Source organism: Canis lupus, chromosome 21, assembly GCF_048164855.1.
Source record: "Canis lupus baileyi chromosome 21, mCanLup2.hap1, whole genome shotgun sequence".
Classification (NCBI taxonomy): domain Eukaryota; kingdom Metazoa; phylum Chordata; class Mammalia; order Carnivora; family Canidae; genus Canis; species Canis lupus.
The window spans coordinates 12401353-12421215 of record NC_132858.1 but is presented as its reverse complement, the minus strand read 5'-3'; the positions used below and the strand labels follow the sequence as shown (position 1 = coordinate 12421215).

Genomic DNA, 19863 nt, shown 5'->3' with positions numbered 1-19863 from the left:
GTGGGTCAAACCAGGAGGAAAAGGTCAGGCCACACACCAACATGAGGAGTTAGTGTGGGTCGAAGTTTGAAATCCAGAGGGCTTCGAAAGTATGACACAAACTCCAAAAACTCCATATCGATAAATTCAATGACTTTTAAAAAATGTACTTGGAAATAAGCAAATGAAAATTTGTCAAGAAACAAATGAAAAAAAAAAAAAAACCTGGGGAAAATGCTGATGCTCATATCACAGAGTCTAAATCTTTAATATATAAAGAGTTCCTATAAATCAATGAGGAAAAGAAAAACATGAGAAAATTTTGGAAAGGTCAGAAATGGATAGTTTGTAGGAAAAGAACTAAAAACAGCTCGTAGGCATATGCAAAGTTGCTCATCCTCCCCATAATAAGAAAATGCAAATTAAAAGTGGGCAGAGATATCATTTTTGTCTGTCAGATTGGGCAAGTTTCAAAAATCTAATATACTGAGTGGAAATTGGTGCGGAGAAATAGGTGCTCTCAAACCACGCTGGTCCTCCCTCCATGGAGGGCAGTTGGGCATTACGGTTGAAAATTATAAATATACATATTGTTTGAGGTAGAGATTCAGCTTCCCAGAATTTATCCTACAGATAACATGAGGATTTATTGTTGCACTATTACAGCTTGTTGGGAAACAGCAGGAGAGCCCATGACTAGGAGGCTGGGAGATAATGAAGGTATAACCAGGCAGTGAAATACTACGCAGCCACGAAAAAGAAAGCAGCAGCTCCTCATGGCTTAATGAGCGAAGATTGTTGTTGGGTGAAAACAAAGCAAGGTCCAGAACAACGTGCATAGGATACTACTACTGAGGTAAAATAGTACATACTATTTTATACTATGTGTGCATTTTTGCTTATAAAGTTGTAGACTGTCCCTGGATCCTTAGATCACTTGCGTCTGGGAGCAGCGACTGCCCTTTGGAGAGGGGAATGACCAGGAGACAGGAAAGGGAGGGACTTCCTTTCTCCTGTATTTTCCCCTTCATGCCTTTTGAATTTTGTACCAAGTGTATGTGTTTCTTATTTAAGAGAATAATTTAAACCACAACAAAAAAACTAACACAGCAGACATTGGCACGGAAGGATGTCACGAAGTCAGGGTCAGAGATGCAGGGAGAGGTCAGGGCCAAGGTGATCTTCAGGCTCAAGGAAGGGAGGAAGGAGCCTCATCAAGCCCATCTCTGGAACGCAGACCTCATCTCTCCATCCTTATTCTGTGGTTGCTCAGTCAGGGAGGGCCTCAGTGGGTTCTCCAGGGGCCACTCCCACACCCTGGCATTCCACGCAGGGGCATGACGTTCCTTCCCTGCTTCCTTACTGATAGACCTGGAGGGTGGAGGTGACCGACTTGCCTCCCCCCTACACCAACCCCTCCCTTTTTCCTCCTGGGGATCTTATGGTGACCTGGGGTCTCCTCAGCTGGCTGGACCATGCCCTCTTCTCTCACTCCAGGCAGGGTGAAAGGGTGCAGTGTGTTTGGGAAGCCATTTCTCCCTGTCCACAGCCTCGCCCAGTTCCCACTGTGACCTCACCTGCCATCCTTTCCCATCGCCTGCTGTATCCAAGACAACCGACAGCAATTAGTGGGCAGTGAGGGGAGAATGGGGGGGCAGGCAGGGTCAGTTCAGCAGTCACAGCTTCCCGACTGAGGAGCCACCTGTTCTGTCTGAGGATCTCATGGCAGGAGGGAGAAGATCAGGCCTTTCATGAAATGCAAGGAGGCTGTGGGCGACTGCAGGGGCACTGATGGAGAGGCTAATTCATAGACCGGGGCCCCAGGCTCTGGCTGTTGTCCAGTCTTCATGGAGTGATGGGAACAGCATGAACGTGGAATCAGAAGAACTGGACTGGATGCCCTCCTCCAGCTCTGACTAGCTGTGTGACCTTGGGTAGGTTCCTTGACATCTCTGAACTTCTGTTCCTATTGGTTCATGGGCTCACTAGGGGCCTGCAGTAAAACTGTGCTTTGTAAACCCTGAAGCTTTAGTGATTCAGACTTTGTGCTCTATAGCCAGAGAAGTTGAATTTGAATCCTAGCCCTACCGTTTGACCTTGGCCAAATGACTCCTTCACCTCTGTGTCAGGTGCTTTTGCCATGTAACAAACACCCCACAACTCAGTAGTTCAGTGCAACAACCATTTGTTTAGCTCATGGTTAAGTGGGTCAGCAGTTGTGGTAGGGATCAGCTGAGCTGTCCTGGTTGGGGCAGGGCTCAGCTGATCTTGGCTGGGCACTCTCATGTGTCTGCTCTAAGTTGGTGGATCCCCTGGGACTGGCTGTTTAATTTGGCCTCAGCTGGGATGACTAGAACTACAGGGCCTCTCTCCACGAGGTCTCAGCCTCAGCAGGCTGACTCGGGCCTATTCCCAGGATGGTTAAAAGGCTTGGAAAGCAGCAAGAGAGCAAGCTCCAATGGACAAGCACTCCTCAGGTCTCTGCATTGTGTTTGCTTCCGTCTCATTGGCCAAAGCAAGCCACATGGGTAAGCCCTGTGTCAGGTAGGAGGGCATAACCCAAGGTAATGCCTTAATTCTCTCAGTTGAAGGAAAATGCTGCCTTTTGCATCTCCAGATACAGATCTGGAGTCCTCCCCTGGACTGCAGGATGCATTTTTTGTTTCCACTTCTGAGTTGGGAAGAAAGTGGCCTGGGCATGTATGTAATGGTTGGTTCTGGGAGAGACCTGAAGCAGCTATTAAGTTGGGATCCTAAACTTTCCCATCAAAGTTCACATGGATCAGCAGGCAACCCTATGCATCATGCACTTTGAAATATTTTCTCTGCACAACCCACATTTGCAGCAGAGCAAATGACCTTCACATGCCTGTTGAATGCAATGTAGAGACTGGAAGTACTGAGTATGTGATCTGGAAATGGGGTTGGGGATCTCTGATGCTACCAACAGTCAACCAAAGTACAGCTGTTATGACTTTGGACAAAATCAAAGGGGCTGTCATTTTGACTTGTGCAAGCTCTCCATAGATGGGAAGAGGGGGACTGATTTTATTAGACTTTTCTAAATCTTGAAAACAGGATTTACACAACTGTCTTCACAGATCTCAGGTTGGCAACCACAAATCTGGTTCACTCCATGATTCTAGGGGTCCTTTCTGAGCTCATCCAGGGACTCCCAGGAAGGTGAAAGGCCATTCCTCATTCATCTCATCTTTGTTCTCCCCTATGTGTCAGGTCCCATTCCAGACACTGAAGATAGGACAGTGAGCCAAATCAGATGTGGATCCTGCCCTCATGGAATTTATGGTCTAAGGGAGACAGAGATTAATTGATTGCAAGGATAAATGTAAAATTATATGGCCAGATGGTTTTCTTTCTGAAATATTAATCTTGCTTCCTTCCCTGGCATTTTTTCCTTTATGGGGCAGTTGGACTCAGAACATTCACTGCCATAGGGGAAGGATGACCTAGAGGAAGTCAGAAGTCAGTTCTTGCCTTTTGAGTGTCAAAAAATGAAGCTTGGGTCTGTGTGTGTGGGGGGGGGAGGTGCAGAGGAGGATGGAAAGAACCAAAGATTTGGAAGGTACAGGATGCTCCAAGTCCTCAGCCCAGATGCTGTGGAATGGAGAGTGTTGGGAGGAGCCATGCTGGGTGGGCTCTGGAGATGGACCAGATGCATCGCTCTGACTCCTCCCTGCTCCCCACCCAAACAGGTTTGGAGGACCTGAGAACAGAGAGGACCTGTGTCACCATCCCCAGGGTAGAGCTTGGGGAGGTGGAAAGATCCCAGACTATTCCCTGAGCCAGTATAGCCCAGATTGTACGGTGATTCAGAGTATAGAGTCTTAAGGCAGCCTTGAGTCTCCTGGGGCAGGGTTACCTCTCCCACTCCCCAGTTGAAGCTCATCCTGGGGGCAGAGGTAACCAGCCCTCCCACCTCCTCCCACTACTGGGCTCATACCTGCATTACTAGATGAGTTGTGTTTCTTTTGTTTTGGGATGGAAAATATTCCTCTGAGTTTCACTTTTTTTTTTTTTTTTGACACAAGTATATTTGTCACCCTGGTTCCTTGAGCTGGGCAGCACCTGGTATTGTTTCTGACCTCCTGACCTACCCACGCTCACCCTCTGAAAGAAAAACCCGTATGTGGGGTCTGGGGATCCTTATGGGGAGAAGGCAGAGGAATCATTGAGTCTCAGCCACAGGATCTCCCCTGTCCCTGGAGCCCTTCTGGCTGGGCCACCCACTGGGGCCTGCCTTCTGGAGGCAGAGAGCACTAGAGTGGAAGAGAGAGGTAGGGATAAGCCTGGCCATGCCCCTAAGCTGGCCATGTGACCTGCACCCCTCAAGTTCTCTTCTGCACCTGTTTCCCCATTGGAAAGATGGAATGTGGGCAATCTGGCCAGATGAGGTAAAGGCTAGAAGACCAAGAATGAACATCACAGCAAGGCAAAGAGATTACTGAGCAATTCTGGAGCTGGGAGCCAGGCACTGTGCTAACAGCCAGCCTGGATCATCTCATTTATTCCTCCTATGTCCCCACGAGGCGGACATTACTGTTATTCCCACCATGTAGATAAGGAAACTGAGGCCAGAGAGCTCAAGGAAGGTGCTGAAGGTCTCATGGTATTTAGCAAAGCTGGGATTCCAGTGTTGGCTGTTATATTTCAGAGCACAAGCTCCACACACTCTCCATATTGTAGGGCACTTACAGAGCTTTGCCTAGGAGTGGGGGTCCAAAGGACATCTGAGACCATCGTGTACATACATTGTACACAAAAGGAGATTGGAGCTCAGAGAGAGAAATGGACTTGCTTAAGATCTTATGGCATCCTAAATGCCACACTGAGTTGTGTAAAATGATAAACGCTATATGTAGCTTTTGGACAGATGTATTTGAATCTACAAAAAGGGCTTTCTAAGCAGGCTAAAACGTCTCAAAATGGAATATCCTAGCTCTGAAAAGTGCAGGTCCTAGGGAAGGCCTGTGTGGAGAACAGGGGAACATTTCTGGTGCCTGTGAAGACCCTCCTTCTATGCTGCTTGGAGCTAAAGGAACAAAATGGGGCCACCATCTCCTTCACCTGCCTGGACTTGACTAGAGAGGCAACAATCAGAGGGGTGCTGGGACGTAGGACTAGGTATGCTTACTGCAGCAGGGTTTCCAAGAAGGAAAACTCTGAAGCCACCTAAATGTCCAACAAAAGGGGACTGGTTAATGGGGTATCATAGAAATATATTGGGTCTTTGTCCCTGCTTCCTGACACAGCTCTGAAGACCCTTGTGATTTCCTGAGTGATAAGGTTTTTGGGGCATCTTTTGTTCTAATGAAGCAACTCTTGGCAGGTCCCTAGACAGCTTCAGGGTGAGGGCTGGTCATCAGAAAGACCAAGCCTTGATTAGAAGCCTGGAACTCTCAGCCCCAAGTCCAACCACTGGGGAGGGGAGACAGGCTAGAGATTGATTGAGTCAGTCACCAATGGCCAATGATTTAATCAATCGTGCCTGTGTAATGAAACCTCCATAAAGACATTTAAATGATGGTGTCTAGAGAGCTTCCTGGTTGGTGAGCATGTCCAGGTTCTGGGAAGACGGCTCTCCTAAAGAGGGCGTGGAAACTCGGCACCCTCTTTGCCACCCCCCCTCCCCATACCTTGCCCTGTGCATCTCTTCCATTTGGCTATTCATGAGTTTTACCCTTTACAATGAACCAGTAAATGTGTTTTCCTGAGCCCTGTGAGCCATTCTAGCAAATTACTAGACGAGGGGGTCAGGGGAACCCCTGATTTATAGTTAGCTGATCAGAAGTATGGGTGGCCTAGGACTTGCAGCTGGTGTCCGAGGTGGAGGCAGTCTTGTGGAACTGAGCCCTTTAACTTATGGGATCTGATGCTAACTCCATATGGAGTGAATGTCAGAACTGAATTCAATCATTGGACATCCAGGGTGTCAGGGAGTTGGAAGGGTGGGTTGGAAGAGGCACCATGTATTTTGCTGGTGTCAAGGAGGAAAAGCCGAACTGTTTAATATACTACAGTGGTTTTGTTTGATTCTGGAATACAAGACAATGAGAACTGTTTAAAATGGTATTATAGAAAAAAAAAAGTCTAATGGCATGGGAATATTTTCCGGTATAAAGTTAAGAATAAAGTGGGTTACAATCTAGGATGTACCATCTGATCTCAATTTTGTAAAACAAAACAAAAGTGATATGTATAGGTGGTTATAACTTATTTCCACTTCGTTATGCTTTCTTGCAGTCCTCCAATTTTCTGAGAATGTATCTGGCTCTTGTAATCAGATCACCCTCACATTCTACCATTCATGGTATTTCTGTAAAACAAGAAGGGAGTGCCTCAGCAGGGAGGGGTCTGTCCCTGCAGGGGGCTCAGAGGGCCTGGCCAGCCACCTGCCAGGAAAGCAGGGAGGTACTGGAGCAGCAGAAGGAGGCAGGGTAGTGTCTACAGCCCTTCCCAGGGCCTCTGAACCTTTAGCCAGTATCAGTGGTGTTTTCCCAGATTGAGGACTGAGACCCCAGACCCCAGGCATCTGCTCTGTGCCAGGCTACGCTGCCAGCAAGGAGAGCTCCCCGGGGAACTTGTCAGTGCCCACTCACACTAAATAAGCCACTGGCTTATTTGTTCATTCACTCAACAAAAATTCACTGAGCACCTACTATGTACCTGGCAGGACAAACTCATGGTGCTTCATGTTTACTTCGGAAAGTACGCAGCGTCTGCTGTCTCCAGTTCGGGTATGTTAGCAGCTGTGGATGTTCAGCATCCAGATCCATTAATCCATTAGGGTTTGCGAAATGGTGAGATTCTAATCCTATCATCCCTTCCTCATTTATTAGCTGAAATACTTCCAAAAAGGGGAATGTCCCTCATCTACAATTTTGGTACCCAGTGGCACAGTTTGTAAGGGAAAGATGGTATAAATGCTTGATTCTTTCCTCTTATTTACCAGCTAATTTCCTTTTAATGGAGTGGTGCTAACAGTTAACACTTGCAGAGCACTTACAGATCACCGAATGTTTTTATCAACACTATCTCATTTAATTATCACAACAACCCTTTGAGATAGACAGGACAGATGGTGTTATTTTTTTAATCTTTTATTTATTCTTTTGCCGACAAGAGAACTGAGGTCCAGAGTAGTTAAGTGACTTGCTCCAGCTCAGAGAGCTACTAGAAAAACCATCACCCACCGACAGGGAATCCAAACTCTGTGCCAGATGCTATTCTCTAAATGTGGATTTCTGCATTTGCTTCCCACAGCTTTAAGAGATAAGAAGGGGCGGTGACTGGCCCCATTTTACAGATGGGGAAAATCCAAGGCCCAGAGAATTAGCTAACTCTCTGGAGGTTAAATAATAACAGTGCTTATTATTTATTGAGCTCTTCCTGTGTGCCAGGTGCCTCGCTAAGTGCTGAAAACAACACAACACAGCATTCTGCTGTCTATCCGCTGTGTGACGACTCCTTGCCACGTGTCAGGCACATTGACTCTTCATAGCAACCTTATGTTAACCCTATGGGACGATAAGGACACCGAGGCTCAGGGTGGCCGGATCCAAATCCCCAAATCACAGGGCTTGTATGTGACTGAGCTGTGTTCCAGTCCAGTTCTCTGCATCAAACTGTTTCAAGCCAGTAGACAGCCAGGACTGGAGCTTAGATCTTTGTATCGGTGTCCCTGCCGCCTCCTCTTTCCCTTTCCAGCCTTCAGGGAATGTCTAACAGCGAAGAGAGAACTTTTCCCCATGGGTGAGTAGCTGCCTCCTGCCTTCTCCACCCTCCAATCACCCACCAGGGAGAAGCCAGAGACAGGCTGCCACGTTTGGCGTTAATTGACAAGGAGAGGGAGAGCCAACAAGAAGAAGGGGAAAGAACCTCATTACCTGCCACAGAATGAGCGATTTTAGTGCCTACACGATGTCTTCAGACGTAGCTGGCTCGGCCTCTAATTGTTCTTTACCACTTTTCTTCCAGAGGCGGGATAGTAAACCCATTCAGCCCCACAGGGATGGAAGGGACAGGGAAGCCACTTGGGCTCGCAGGGGGCGGGGCTGCCCAGAGGGGAAGCCCCCTTGGTCTCAGGGGCGCTCTGGGTTCCCACCAGACAGCATCTCGAGGCCCTACATCATGATGGCCTCAATAACAGGTGTGATCCCGGCCTGGCAGGGACCTGTCAAGAATGCGCATCCTTAAAGGGACGCTCTCCGGCTTAATGAGGTGCTGTGGCCTGTTTCCTGCGCACAGAGAGAGGCTCTTTGGAAGGCAAAGGAGATGGGGGAGAAGACGGGAGGAGGAAAAACAAGAATCCAATTAAACCCTCAATTCGAGCAGAGTAAATGAATTTGACTTTAGGTGATCAAGAGGGAGAAAACTTCTAATTAGACACCCGGCAATCCTGGGGCTGAGCACGCTCACGACCCGCCCTCATGCCCGCCCCAGTCACTTTTTAGATAAATGTTAAGGATTAGAATGAGATGTAATTAAAATCCGTCAATGCCATACACTTGCTGCTGATGGGGTTTGAGGACCGCTCACCCACTTTCTTCCTTGTCGGGAGCCCCCGCCCCGCTCCCAGCTTCCGTGCTCTGATTGGCTCTTGCAGCCAGCCGATCCCTTTCGAGGAGGAGGAAGCTCGGGGCAGGAGGGAGGGGGTGCGCGGGCAGGAGGGGCAGCCTCTGGGGGGCCTTCTTCAAAGGCCCAGAGAGGACAGGGCTTATCTGGACACCGGTGGGTTGGCCAGAGGTTGCAAAGTGGAGGCCCTCGGGCAGTGTCTGGCGCACACGTGAGCCTCACGGATTTGAAATGCATTTCTGCCCTGGCCAAATCTGGATATTTCACATAAATATTTAGGTTTTCCGTTTTCTTTTGAAACATCAAAGATCTGGCCGTACTGGGCCTGTATTCTTGCACAGTGACAGTTGGCTCAAGCTGAAGAGCAGCCACCATTTGGACAGGATGTTTGTGCCGCAGCTCAGGACATCCCTGTGGCCTGACTCACCCATCGGTGAGGCCATTCAGCTCCCCGGGGCACTGGGGTGTGTGAGCTCTGACCTAGGTCTTTTATTTTTTTAAGCTTTTATTTACTTATTTGAGAGAGAGAAGGATAGTGAGAAAGAGAGAGCATGAGCGGGGGTTGCAGGGGTGGGGTGGGGGGGTGGGGAGAGAGAGAAGCAGACTCTCCCCTGAGCAGGGAGCCGAATGGGATGTGAGACTCAATCCCAGGACCCCAGGAGCATGACCTGAGCTGAAGGTAGATGCTTAACCGACTGAGCCACCCAGGTGCCCCTCTGACCTAGGTCTTCTCTCTAGGGGAAGGGAGATGTCTAAAGATCAACTCCGAATCCCCCCCTCCCCTCCCCACACACCTTTGCTCTGGCTGAGCCCTCTGCTTGGAAAGCCCTTCCTTACCTGCATTCCCAAGCACCATTCAAGGCTTCATCCCAATGTCACCTCATCCAGGAAGAATTTCCTGTCTCCCTAACAGGCTTTAGGAGCTCTCCGTGTCTACCCCTAGATAGCGCCTGCCCAGTGTTGTGATGGTGACTGTGCTTGCCTCAAAGCAGGGTCTGGTCTGATTTGCCCAGCCTCCCTCTCCATGCCCAGCACAGGGCCTGGCCCAGGATTGACATCCAGTGGATGCGGATGGATGAACCGAATCCATCTGGGGGCAAGACCAGCTTGGGTACACACGGTGGGACCAAGGTAATCCTAGAGTCCTTTCCTGGCCCTCGTTACCCATTTCTTGTCTCCCTTTCCTCTTCCTTCTGCAGACCCCCAGCTCACAGGCTGGGGATCATTTACAGGAAGGTTCTGGGGATGAACACATCACCAAGGCCAGAGAATTCACTTTGCAAATGAGAGTGAAGAGAAGCAACGCTTAACAAGGCCGCGGAAAGACGGGCTCGAGGTAGAATTGCAGGCATGGGCCTTAGGTCCGTGGGAAAGGTCCTTTTTGAAAGCGAGGTCTACGCAGTGACACATCCAGCTCCTGATTTGTGTTTCAGTCAATCTACTTCCCCTGCTCGGCTACAGCCCAGTGTCACAGGGCAATCCCCTTGACCTATCTGAACTCCAGGGCCGTCGTCTGAAAAATGATGATTAGCGGTGCAGCCAGCGGATGTGCCCGGCCATTGGTTTTTCCTGACTGTAATGTAAGTGTCTGCCATTGAGCTTTTGATTGCAGAGGCAATGATTTCGGAGACATCTATCTAGAGTAAACACAACTAGCTAAAGATCCAGGCCACCCCACCCGTGAAGTCCCCCTTCTGGAAAGCCCTGGGGAACCCTAGAGGGCTGACCGCTGGAGAGAACTTGTGTTTCCCTTCCCACGCTTTAATTTCCGCTCTTAGGTCTTAGATTCACCAATAAAGAGTGAACCCACAAAGCCCTAGGCACCCCACCCTCAACCCCGATAAAGGTCAGGGCTCCGCACTTGCGCTCTGCCTCTCCCTGGGTCTTCCCTGTGTGGTCCTGGGGAACACGGTATACCCTAAACTTTGTTTTCAGAAATTCCTGGTGCTGGTTGCTGAGGTGAGTCTGGCAATCCTAGTAAGAACCGCAAGGGCTGGTATCACTGTGGATCAGCGGACTCCCTCCCCCTCAAATACCCTGAGCACATTTCTTAAAAAGTTAAATTCTCCACACAGCCCAACAATTCCACTCCTGCATATCTATCCAAGAGGGATGAAAACCCATGTCACACAAGGTCTTACTCTGCAATGTTCATAGCAACATTACTCAATATTCGTAACAACCCCAAATTAAACCCCGAAAAGTCCATCAACTGGTAAATAGATAAACAAAACATGGTATATCCATACCATGGAATACTATTTAAGCCTTAAAAAGAAACAAACTACTGATACGGATTAGTACACGGATGACCCTAAAATCTGTGTGAAAGAAGCTAGAAACAAGAGACTGCAGAGTGTATGATGCGATTTATACGAAATGTCCAGAAAAAGCAAATCTATAGAGGCAGAAAGTAGGTTAGCCGTTGTCTGGGGGCAGGCAGGGGGTAGGACAGGGACTAATATAAATGGGGTGCTGAAAATATCCTCAAACTGATGATGGCAGTTGCAGTATTTGCTAAGTTTACTAAAAATCATCGCATTGTCAACTTGAAGTGGGTAGATTTTAGACTATGTAGAATGTTCCTCCGTAAAGTTGTAGAAGAATCACCTTTTGCAGAGGAAGGTGGCAAGATGGCCCAGTGGCAGGTGCCCACCTAGGCACACCCCAGGTGCTTCAGAGGTGTTAGTTCTGTGTTTTTTTTCCTTTTTGATGGCCTTACACCTGCTTCCTAGGCCATGCGGGGAGCCTCTGGCCAGGCCTCCTTCTTGCCAGGGCTTCTCCTTTTTCTCTTTCCAGCACTAGCTGCCGGGCTGCTCTTCATGAGCCCCTGTGCCCACGGACCTTTCCTGGCTCCCAAGTACCTGAAGGAGAAACCAGAAACCACCAGCCTGCAGGCTCTGCTGTGGATTTCCTCAGACTCTGGGAGGTCCCTTTCTTCCACTCCACCTTCAAATCACTTTCTCCCTGGCCCTGGAACTGACTCCCTAGGGTTCCAATTCTGTACTTTTGCCTGGGCCATTCCTGCTGCCTTCCTGCTGTCCCAATCCTGAGGGCTGCACCTTCCTCGGAGCACACTTTTGGGAGGAGGAAGGGAGTTTGGAACCAGGCTGACCCAGCTGGTTCCAGACCTGGCTCTGCCACCTAGCAGCCAAGATGCCCAAATATCCCGAGCCTTGGTTTTCCTCATCTGAGAAATGGGTATGGTATTGCTGTCTAACATATCGAGTGAGTTAATGTCTTTCTTGCTCACGAGATTGTGATGTCCAAGAGTACAGGGATCATGAACTACTTGCCTTCCTGCCCCCTCCAGAGTGTAAGCTCCTGGAGACCTAAGACAGTGCCTGGCACAGGGCTGTGTTCAACGGCTCATCTGTGAATGAGTGAACGAGTGAATGAATGACTATCTTGGTTGATTTTTTTCTAGTGCCTGGTGCATGTTAGGTAAATGCCCCTAACTCCCTCTTTCATGCCATTTTTTTTGAAGATTTTATTTATTTATTCATGAGACACAGAGAGAGGCAGAGACACAGGCAGAGGGAGAAGCAGGCTCCCTGTGAGGACCCCAATGCGAGACTTGATCCCGGGACCCGGGATCATAACCTGAGCCAAAGGCAGATGCTCAATCATTGAGCCACCCAGGCGCCTCCCTGCCATTCTTCCAACAAGCATTTCTTGGGTTTCACCATGCGCTGGGTCTTGAATGCAAGGTTCAGGCTGCAGGGCAAGAGCTGTGAGGGGTGTCTCTCTACCTCTCTGTCCCGTGTTGCTTTGCCCTGACCTCCTGGCTCTGCTGCCCTCCAAGCCCGCCTCTAGGCCCTTGGGACTTGGTCTCCTTGGTATTTGATTCCTTGGTTCTCAAGTGTGGAGGCAGACAGAGGTATTCACTCACTCACTCATTCATTCATTCATTCATTCATTCATGTATTGAACCCATGTTTCTTGGAGTCCTGCTTTGTGCCAGCCAGTGTTCCAAACTGGAGACACAGCAGGGTGTGGGACAAACATCCCTGCCTATAATCCAATGTGTGGAGAAAGGTGACATAGTACTAATAATAACTAAGTAAATAAGCTAACTATTTTGGGGGGGCGTCTGGTGGCAATGAATGCTACAGAGAAGATCAAGCAGGGAAGTGGGTGGTGGTGATAATGGTGAGAAGAGTTTCAGGGCAGACCTCCCAGAGAAGATGACATTGGGGCAGGTGCTTGAAGGAAGAGCTGTGCTAATATCTGGGGGCAGAGTGTTTCATGTAAAGGGCAGAACAAGTGCCCTGAGGTAGGAGACTGCTGTGTCCGGAGTGGGTGGAATGGGGGGAGGTGAGGACAGGGAGGGTGACAGAGGCCAATCAGAGCCCATGGTTAGGTCTTGAGCCTTCGTTCTGAGTGGAAGGGAAGCCATTGGATTGTTTGAAACAGGAGAGTGAAATGATCAGACTTGGTATTTTCAAAGGATTCCCCTGGCTGTTGTGTTGAGAACAGACGAGTGATAACGGCAGCTCACGTTATCAAGTCCTGTACCCATTTCAACTCGTTTAATCTTCAGAATACCACGAGGTGGGTATTATTACCCTCATTTTATTATTTATTTTTTTAAAAAAATATTTGATTAATTCATTTGAGAGAGAGAAAGAGAGCACAAGGATGGGGAGCGGCAGGCAGAGGGAGAGGAGAAGCAGGCTCCCCGCTGAGCAGGGAGCCCAGCGTGGGGCCCGATCCCAGGACCCCGGGATCATGACCTGAGCCAAAGGCAGACACTTCACCCACTGAGCCACCCGGGCGCCCTATTATCCCCATTTTAAAGAGGGGGATAAGTGAGTCTCAAGACTATTTGCCCAAGTTCACACAGCCCGTGAGTGACGGAGCTGAGTTTGAATCCAGACAGCAAGTCCAGCCCTAGCACTCACGTGCGTGCCTCCCACCGCTCGGCTTTGCCTCTTGTGTGGGTAAGAGCAAAGCTGTGAATTCAGTGAGGGACTTGAATGCAAAGCCTTGTTCTCCCTGAGAGCTGTGCGGCCTGGGGCCAGTTACTTAGCCTCTCTCTGTGTCCTCATGTCCTCATCAGGACGCTGGAGATCCTGATGCCAACCTTAGAGGGTGCCAAGATAGGACATGCCCCTGTGGGTGGAGGTCTGTGTGGGTAGGATTTCCCTAGGGGCTGAGAGCTTAGCTGTTCTGCTTGACCCTCCCAGGGCCCCCCTTCCCCCGTGTCCAGCAAGGGATGACATGACCTCTGAAGCTGGTGTCTCGTTGGGAGGCCTCGGCCGGTGCTCTCCCTTTCCCTGGGCCTCAGCCCCTGTGCAGATGCGGTGCTGGCCCACGTCTCCCTCGTCTCTGCAGTTGGGTGATCTCTCTGGGGAACCCCTACCCACCCACCAACTGCATCCCTCCAGCTCTGCCCCAGCCCTCTAAGAAAGCATGCAGGCGTGGAAATAGAGACCTGACCGAGTCCCCAGCCCCTCACCCCAGGCCCTGCTGCTGGGGAGACGGCTTTCTCATGGCCAGAAGACATTTAAACCCTTTGCACGTAGGTACTGCACTGTGAGAGCAGCCTTCGCGGTCGGGTCGGGAGCAGCTGCACTGCCTCGGCCTGCCCAGGACCCCCGGGGGCCTGAAGCAGATGGCTTCTCTCAGAGTCTAATTATCCACCCGCCCGGAGCCCCAGACAGGCTCTCGTGCGACAGTCGTCGTCCGTCTCCCTTGCCCTGGAGAGGGCGCAGAGGAAGGAAGGAGGGCAGCGTGCAAGCTGACCCACAGAGGTGGCTGGGAGAGAGACAGGCCCGGGGTGCTGCTGCTGGGCAGGATCATCCACTGCTTGAGCGTGTCCTTCTCTCACGGCACCAGTCACACCGGCTCATGTCCATGACTCCCGTGTCTCTCTGGATGCCCGAGAGGGCCGGAGCTGTGTCCAGGTCATCTAGAGTCCTCAGTGCCTGGCACACAGCCCCGTACATAGTCGTTACTCCGTAGCTGGTGGCTGAACTGAATGTGTAATGGCAGCATTTTGCCACCGAGTATTTATTTTTCTTTCCTCTCAGGTTGCTGTCGGGCTACTCCTTGGCCAAATTGAGATTAGCCAAGTTGGCCTTAGAGCCCTGCCCACTTTACTCTCCACATTCTTCTCGCTTTTTATTTGGTATCTTCTGTCTTTTTCTATCATCGGTCAGCTGTCACGGAGAAAATATGCCATGTATCTAATTTATACTAAAGTGAAAGTGACTGATTGGACTATCTGTCATTCTTTACATTTCTATAATGGATAATCTGTAATCTGAAAAAGGATGAAGCTTAATGGCCACCTGCAGGTAAGCAGTTCAGTGCCTGCCTCTAGCCCGATATCCTAGTTCTCAGTTTTTAGCTTCTCCCTGTTTCCCCACCTTGTGCATTTCTGGTTCCACCACACCAGTAGCTCAGTGGCTCACTGGAACTTCAGAGATGATCCCAGCCATGCATAGTAGGATGGATGGTCCTCCAGCCTCTGCTTGAAACCCCAAAAACAGAAAGTACAGGTGACGGGGGAGCTCACTACCTTTAAGGTAGTCCATTCCATTGTTCTGCCGAAGGCTAGTAACTTCTCTCCAATAGTCCATTTTGCCCTCATCTGGCTTCTGGAGCAAGAGTCAAGTGGGATATTTCTGTTCCCTTTTACATCACAGCCCTTCCCCTAAAGACCTTTAGACTTGCTGCTTCCTGGCGACGCCCTGACTGTACTTTCCTCCCTCTGAGCCTTTGCTCTCTCTGTGCTCTCTGCTTCCTGAGGTCACTTTGCAGTCTGGGGTCCTACCTTGCTCTTGGTTCATTGGCAGAGCAGCTATGATGGTCAGCACCCTGAGCCTCCTGACCTCGCGATTCTTTCCCAGCTCAGGTTCTCAGAAATCCCATGAGGAGTGGGCTTGGGCAGTGCTAGCTGTTGGCATTAGCGAGTAATGACTGTCACGGTTTGTGGAGTGCTCCCTCGATGCCAGTACCTCTGGAAGGAGCCGTCTCCGACTGCCTAAGAAAACCCTCACAGCAGCGCCTCGGAATAGGCACTGTCACTACCCCCACTTCCAGATGGGAAAACTGAGGCAGAGGGACGTTTGGGATGTCCCCAACATCAAAGAGCTAAAAGCAATGCAGCGAGGAACCCGGGTGACTCAATCAGCTAAACGTCTGACTCTTAATTTCAGCTCAGGTCATGATGTCAGGGTCGGGAGATGGAGCCCTGCATCGGGCTCTGCACTCAGCAGGGAGTCTGCTCCTCCCTCTCCCTCTGCCCCTCCTCCCCAACTTGTGCTCTCTCTCTCTGTCTCTAAAATAAGTAAATTAGTGATCTCTGGGTGACTCAGCGGTTTAGTGCCTGCCTTCAGCCCAGGGTGTGATCCTGGAGACCCGGGATCGAGTCCCACATTGGGCTCCCTGCATGGAGCCTGCTTCTCCCTCTGCCTGTGTCTCTGCCTCTGTGTGTGTCTCTCATGAATAAATAAATAAAATATTAAAAAAAGCAAAAACACAATAAAAAAAGTAAATTAATCTTTATATTTAAAAAAAGGTAAAAATATATAAAAAGCAGTGGAGGCAGGATTTAAGCCTGAGTTGTCTGATTTCATAGACTAGAATCTGCCCACCGTGATCTGCTAAACATCTGATGCTGCCAGCGCACAGTCTGCAGGGTGTGCACACACCACACCACATGTGTCACACACACGGCACATCACATACCACACATACCACCACTATGCATACATACACACACACCACACTCTGCACTACACCACATACCACACACACACACCACACACATACACCTGTGTGTGCTTGAGGAGGTCCTTTCCAGCCCACTGCAGTGGACCAGGCAATAGCCGAGTCAGGAGACTGGTCTCCAAAGTGTCTATTCTAGAACTACTAACTACCCAGGGCACCCATGCAACTTGGACTCATGCTCTGCGCTCACCTCAGGCTTACTTTTCAGTTCTGAATGTCCAAATGTTCTTCCCACTTTCACTTACCTGGCCAGTTCCTCCTCATCCTTTAAGATTCAGCTCAGATGCCACCTCTCCCAGGAATCCTTCCCAGAGCCCCCTCCTCTATGTGCCGCCCCAGAGTCCTCTGAACACCCACCCTCGTGACACCTACCACACTGTCCCCAAATTAGCTTCTCAAGGGTAGGGAGCCTTGTCTGGTTCTCTTTTGTTTCCCAAGACCTAGAAAAGGGACTGACACACCAGAGGTGCTTAATAAATGCTCAGTGAATTTTTAAAAATTTAATATTGTATTTATTTGAGAGAGACAGAGAGAGAGAACAAGTAATGGAAAGGAGGGGAAAGAGAGAGGGAGAGAAGGAGAATCCCTGCTGAGCAGGAAGCCCAATGCGGGCCTCGATCCCAGGACCCCAGGATCATGACCTGAGCCAAAGACAAACGCTTAACCAACTGAGCGACCCAGGTGCCTCAGTGCTTGGTGAATTTAACTGAACCCCCGAGCTGTGGACCATGGGAAATACCTCTAACCCTCCAAGCTTTTGTTTTCATATCTGTACATGAGCAATAATTATAGCTGCCCTATTTTGCTCTGTAAGGGTTTTGTGAGGCTCCTACATGAGACCGCATGTTAAGGTCCTTTGTAAATGACAAAGCCTACGCATCTGGACCATGTCACGGAATTGACGGCGATTCCTTATGCCACGCACTCTGACCGAGCACAAGCACCTCTGGCTCTCTGAGCCTCAGTTTCCTCATCTGTAGCCGAGGTGGAGCTCTGCTAGCCACCCAGGGGGTTGAGGATCGGCCAGGGCACACGGTCCACCGCTGGGAGCTCCAAAGATGGCCCGTCTCCCCCTGACAAAAGATTGGGGGGTAACTCATCCAGGCCTGGACAGAAATGCTACTGGAGCAGAGGCAGTTTTGTTCCTGTCTTTTGAGATGGAGACTCAAAAGAGAGAAAGTGAGACAGAGGGAGAATCTATCGTTCTGTGGTCCCAGCATCCCTGAACAAAGGTTCACACACGCACATGACAAGAGGGCGGGGAGGTTCTGGGGCATCGAGAAACGTGTGGCGGCCAGTGAGATCTCAGCGGGGAGCTCACGGCCCCGTAGGAGGACCCCTGAGGCTGCCTGAAGTCACAGAAGCAGAGTGTCCAGGTGTGCCTGAGCTGGAAGGGACACACCTGCCCTCAAGCCCAAAGAGGTCAGGTGAGCTGTCCCTCTCCCCACTGCTTCCTGACCCATCCCCTCCTCCCTGACCATCACCGCCCTCCTCAGAGCCCTTCCCAGCATGTATGGGGTGCAATAGGATTTTATTTTATATGTAATAAGACAGGAGGCACTCTCCTAAGTGCTTTGTAAATGTCAGCTCACTTACTCCTCATAATCACCCTGAGAACTCCTATTATGATCATGATTGTCATCTCCATGTTATAAATGGAGAAACTGAGGCCCAGGGAATTTGTGCACCTGGTGAGCCACCGAGCTGGGATTTGAACCCAGGCTCCAGAAGGAAGGGTGGCACACTGCTCTGAACACTGAAGGAGTGGACGGGCCCGGCTGCCCGCCCTGCCTGCCAGAGCGAGGGAGGCTGTGCCTTGGGGACCCACACAGGCCTGGGGTAGGTTCAGGGCTCAGTGTGGAGCCTGCATAGACCCTGCTTACCACGCTGGGGGCTCAGCCAGTGGGGTAAAGATGGTGGCGGTCCCCGTGGGAAGCCTCTGTTGCCCGGGACAGCTGGACACCTGGATGAGATCAAATAGGTTTGATGCACCGAGAACAGCGCTGTCCACTGGCTTCTCTCAGCTCCACTCGCTGTGCTGTCTGGTTGCCCCCTCCTGCCCCCCAACCTCCAAAGGGCCCTGACACACTTGGCTTCCTTGGCTGGGATTGCTGCCCGCCCCCCGCCCCCACCAGGCCATTTCCTTATTCCCTTCCTGCATTTCCCATCCCAGCCTGAACTTCACCTTCCCCCAGTGGCTCTCAATCCCCAGACTGAGACAGCTCCTTCTGCTGTGCATTCTCAGCGTGTCCTGTATGCCTCACTCCTAGCTCTTTATCTCACCTGCAATTAAATGATTCATTGTGCACTTGCAAGTTTCTAAATAGCTTTATTGGCCTGTGCATGTTTAAAGTGTAAAATGCGATAACTTTTGATGGAAATTTTCACTCATCCAACCATCACTGCAATCAAGAGAATGAGCACACCTGTCTCCCCTAAACAGTTACCCCATGAGCCCCTGTACTTCCTCGCCCCTCCCAACTCTCCCCCCCACCCCCCCCACCCCCCCACCCCCCTGGCCCGATCTGGCCAGCAAACTGATCTGCTTTCTGGTTTGTGTTTTCTAGAATCACTGGACCGGCCTACAGTAGATTCGCTTTTTTAGGGGCAGGCTTCTTTCATTCAACATGATGTTGCGATTCGTCCACACTCTCGTGTGTGTCTGTGGCAACTTCTTATCATGGAACAGCATTTCCGTGTCTGCATGTCTAGCAATTCGTTTATTCATTCATCAGCTGATGGATACCTGGGTTGTTTCCAGACTTGGGTTATCATAAATAAGGCTGCAATTAAGATTCGTGTACAGGCCTTTGTATGGACATACGTTTTTATTTCTCCGGAGTAAATATCTAGGTGTGGAATGGGTGGATCATGCAATAGGTATATGTTCAAACTTCTGAAAAAATTGCCAAACTGTGTGGATGTACTATTTCACACTCTTGCCAACAGTATAGGAGAGTTCTGGTCTCGCCACTTCTTCGGGCGATCTTTCTAGCTGGAGCAATTCATATAGGTGGGTGGTGATGTCTTGCTGTGGTTTTGATTTATATTTCCCTAATGACTGCTGATGTGGAGCATCTTTTCACTTGCCTGCATGCCATCCATATATCTCCTTTGGTGAAGTATCTGTTCAAAAGTTCATTGTTATTATTATTTTTTTTAATTGGATTGTTATAGCTGTGATCTCAAGGTCTTTCCCCATTATGAAACTGAGAGGTCTCTGAGGGTAGGAACATTGTCTGCTCTGCTGACAGTTATAGATAAGGCTCCAGAGCCCCGCATGGTGACAGATATCCAGTCAGCACTCAATGCATGTCTGATAAATTTTGAAGGAATTTGAATAAATTAGTGAATGAATGAAGGGCATTTCTGTCTGTGGCTGGAGGTAAGCAGATATGCATGAGGCAAAGTCTGGAGAACCAGTGAAAGCCTTGGGAGAGGACTCAGGTAGAGTCAGCAACGAAGGGGAGAAGCCGAAGACAAGAGAAAAAGATGGAGCCTAGAGAGAGAGACTCAGCCTGGGTCCCTGTGAGGAGCCCTCCACACCTGGCT

The 19863-nt window shown here is 49.9% G+C and overlaps 1 long non-coding RNA gene across 1 annotated transcript in view; it reads left to right on the top strand.

The window, feature by feature from the left end:
• LOC140612678 (uncharacterized) overlaps positions 1–19863 on the top strand; it is a 55552-nt gene that overhangs the window by 10396 nt on the left and 25293 nt on the right. Inside the window, exon 4 of the long non-coding RNA XR_012013822.1 lies at positions 646–835. This is a non-coding gene — a long non-coding RNA (uncharacterized lncRNA). The remainder of the gene's footprint in view (positions 1–645; positions 836–19863) is intronic.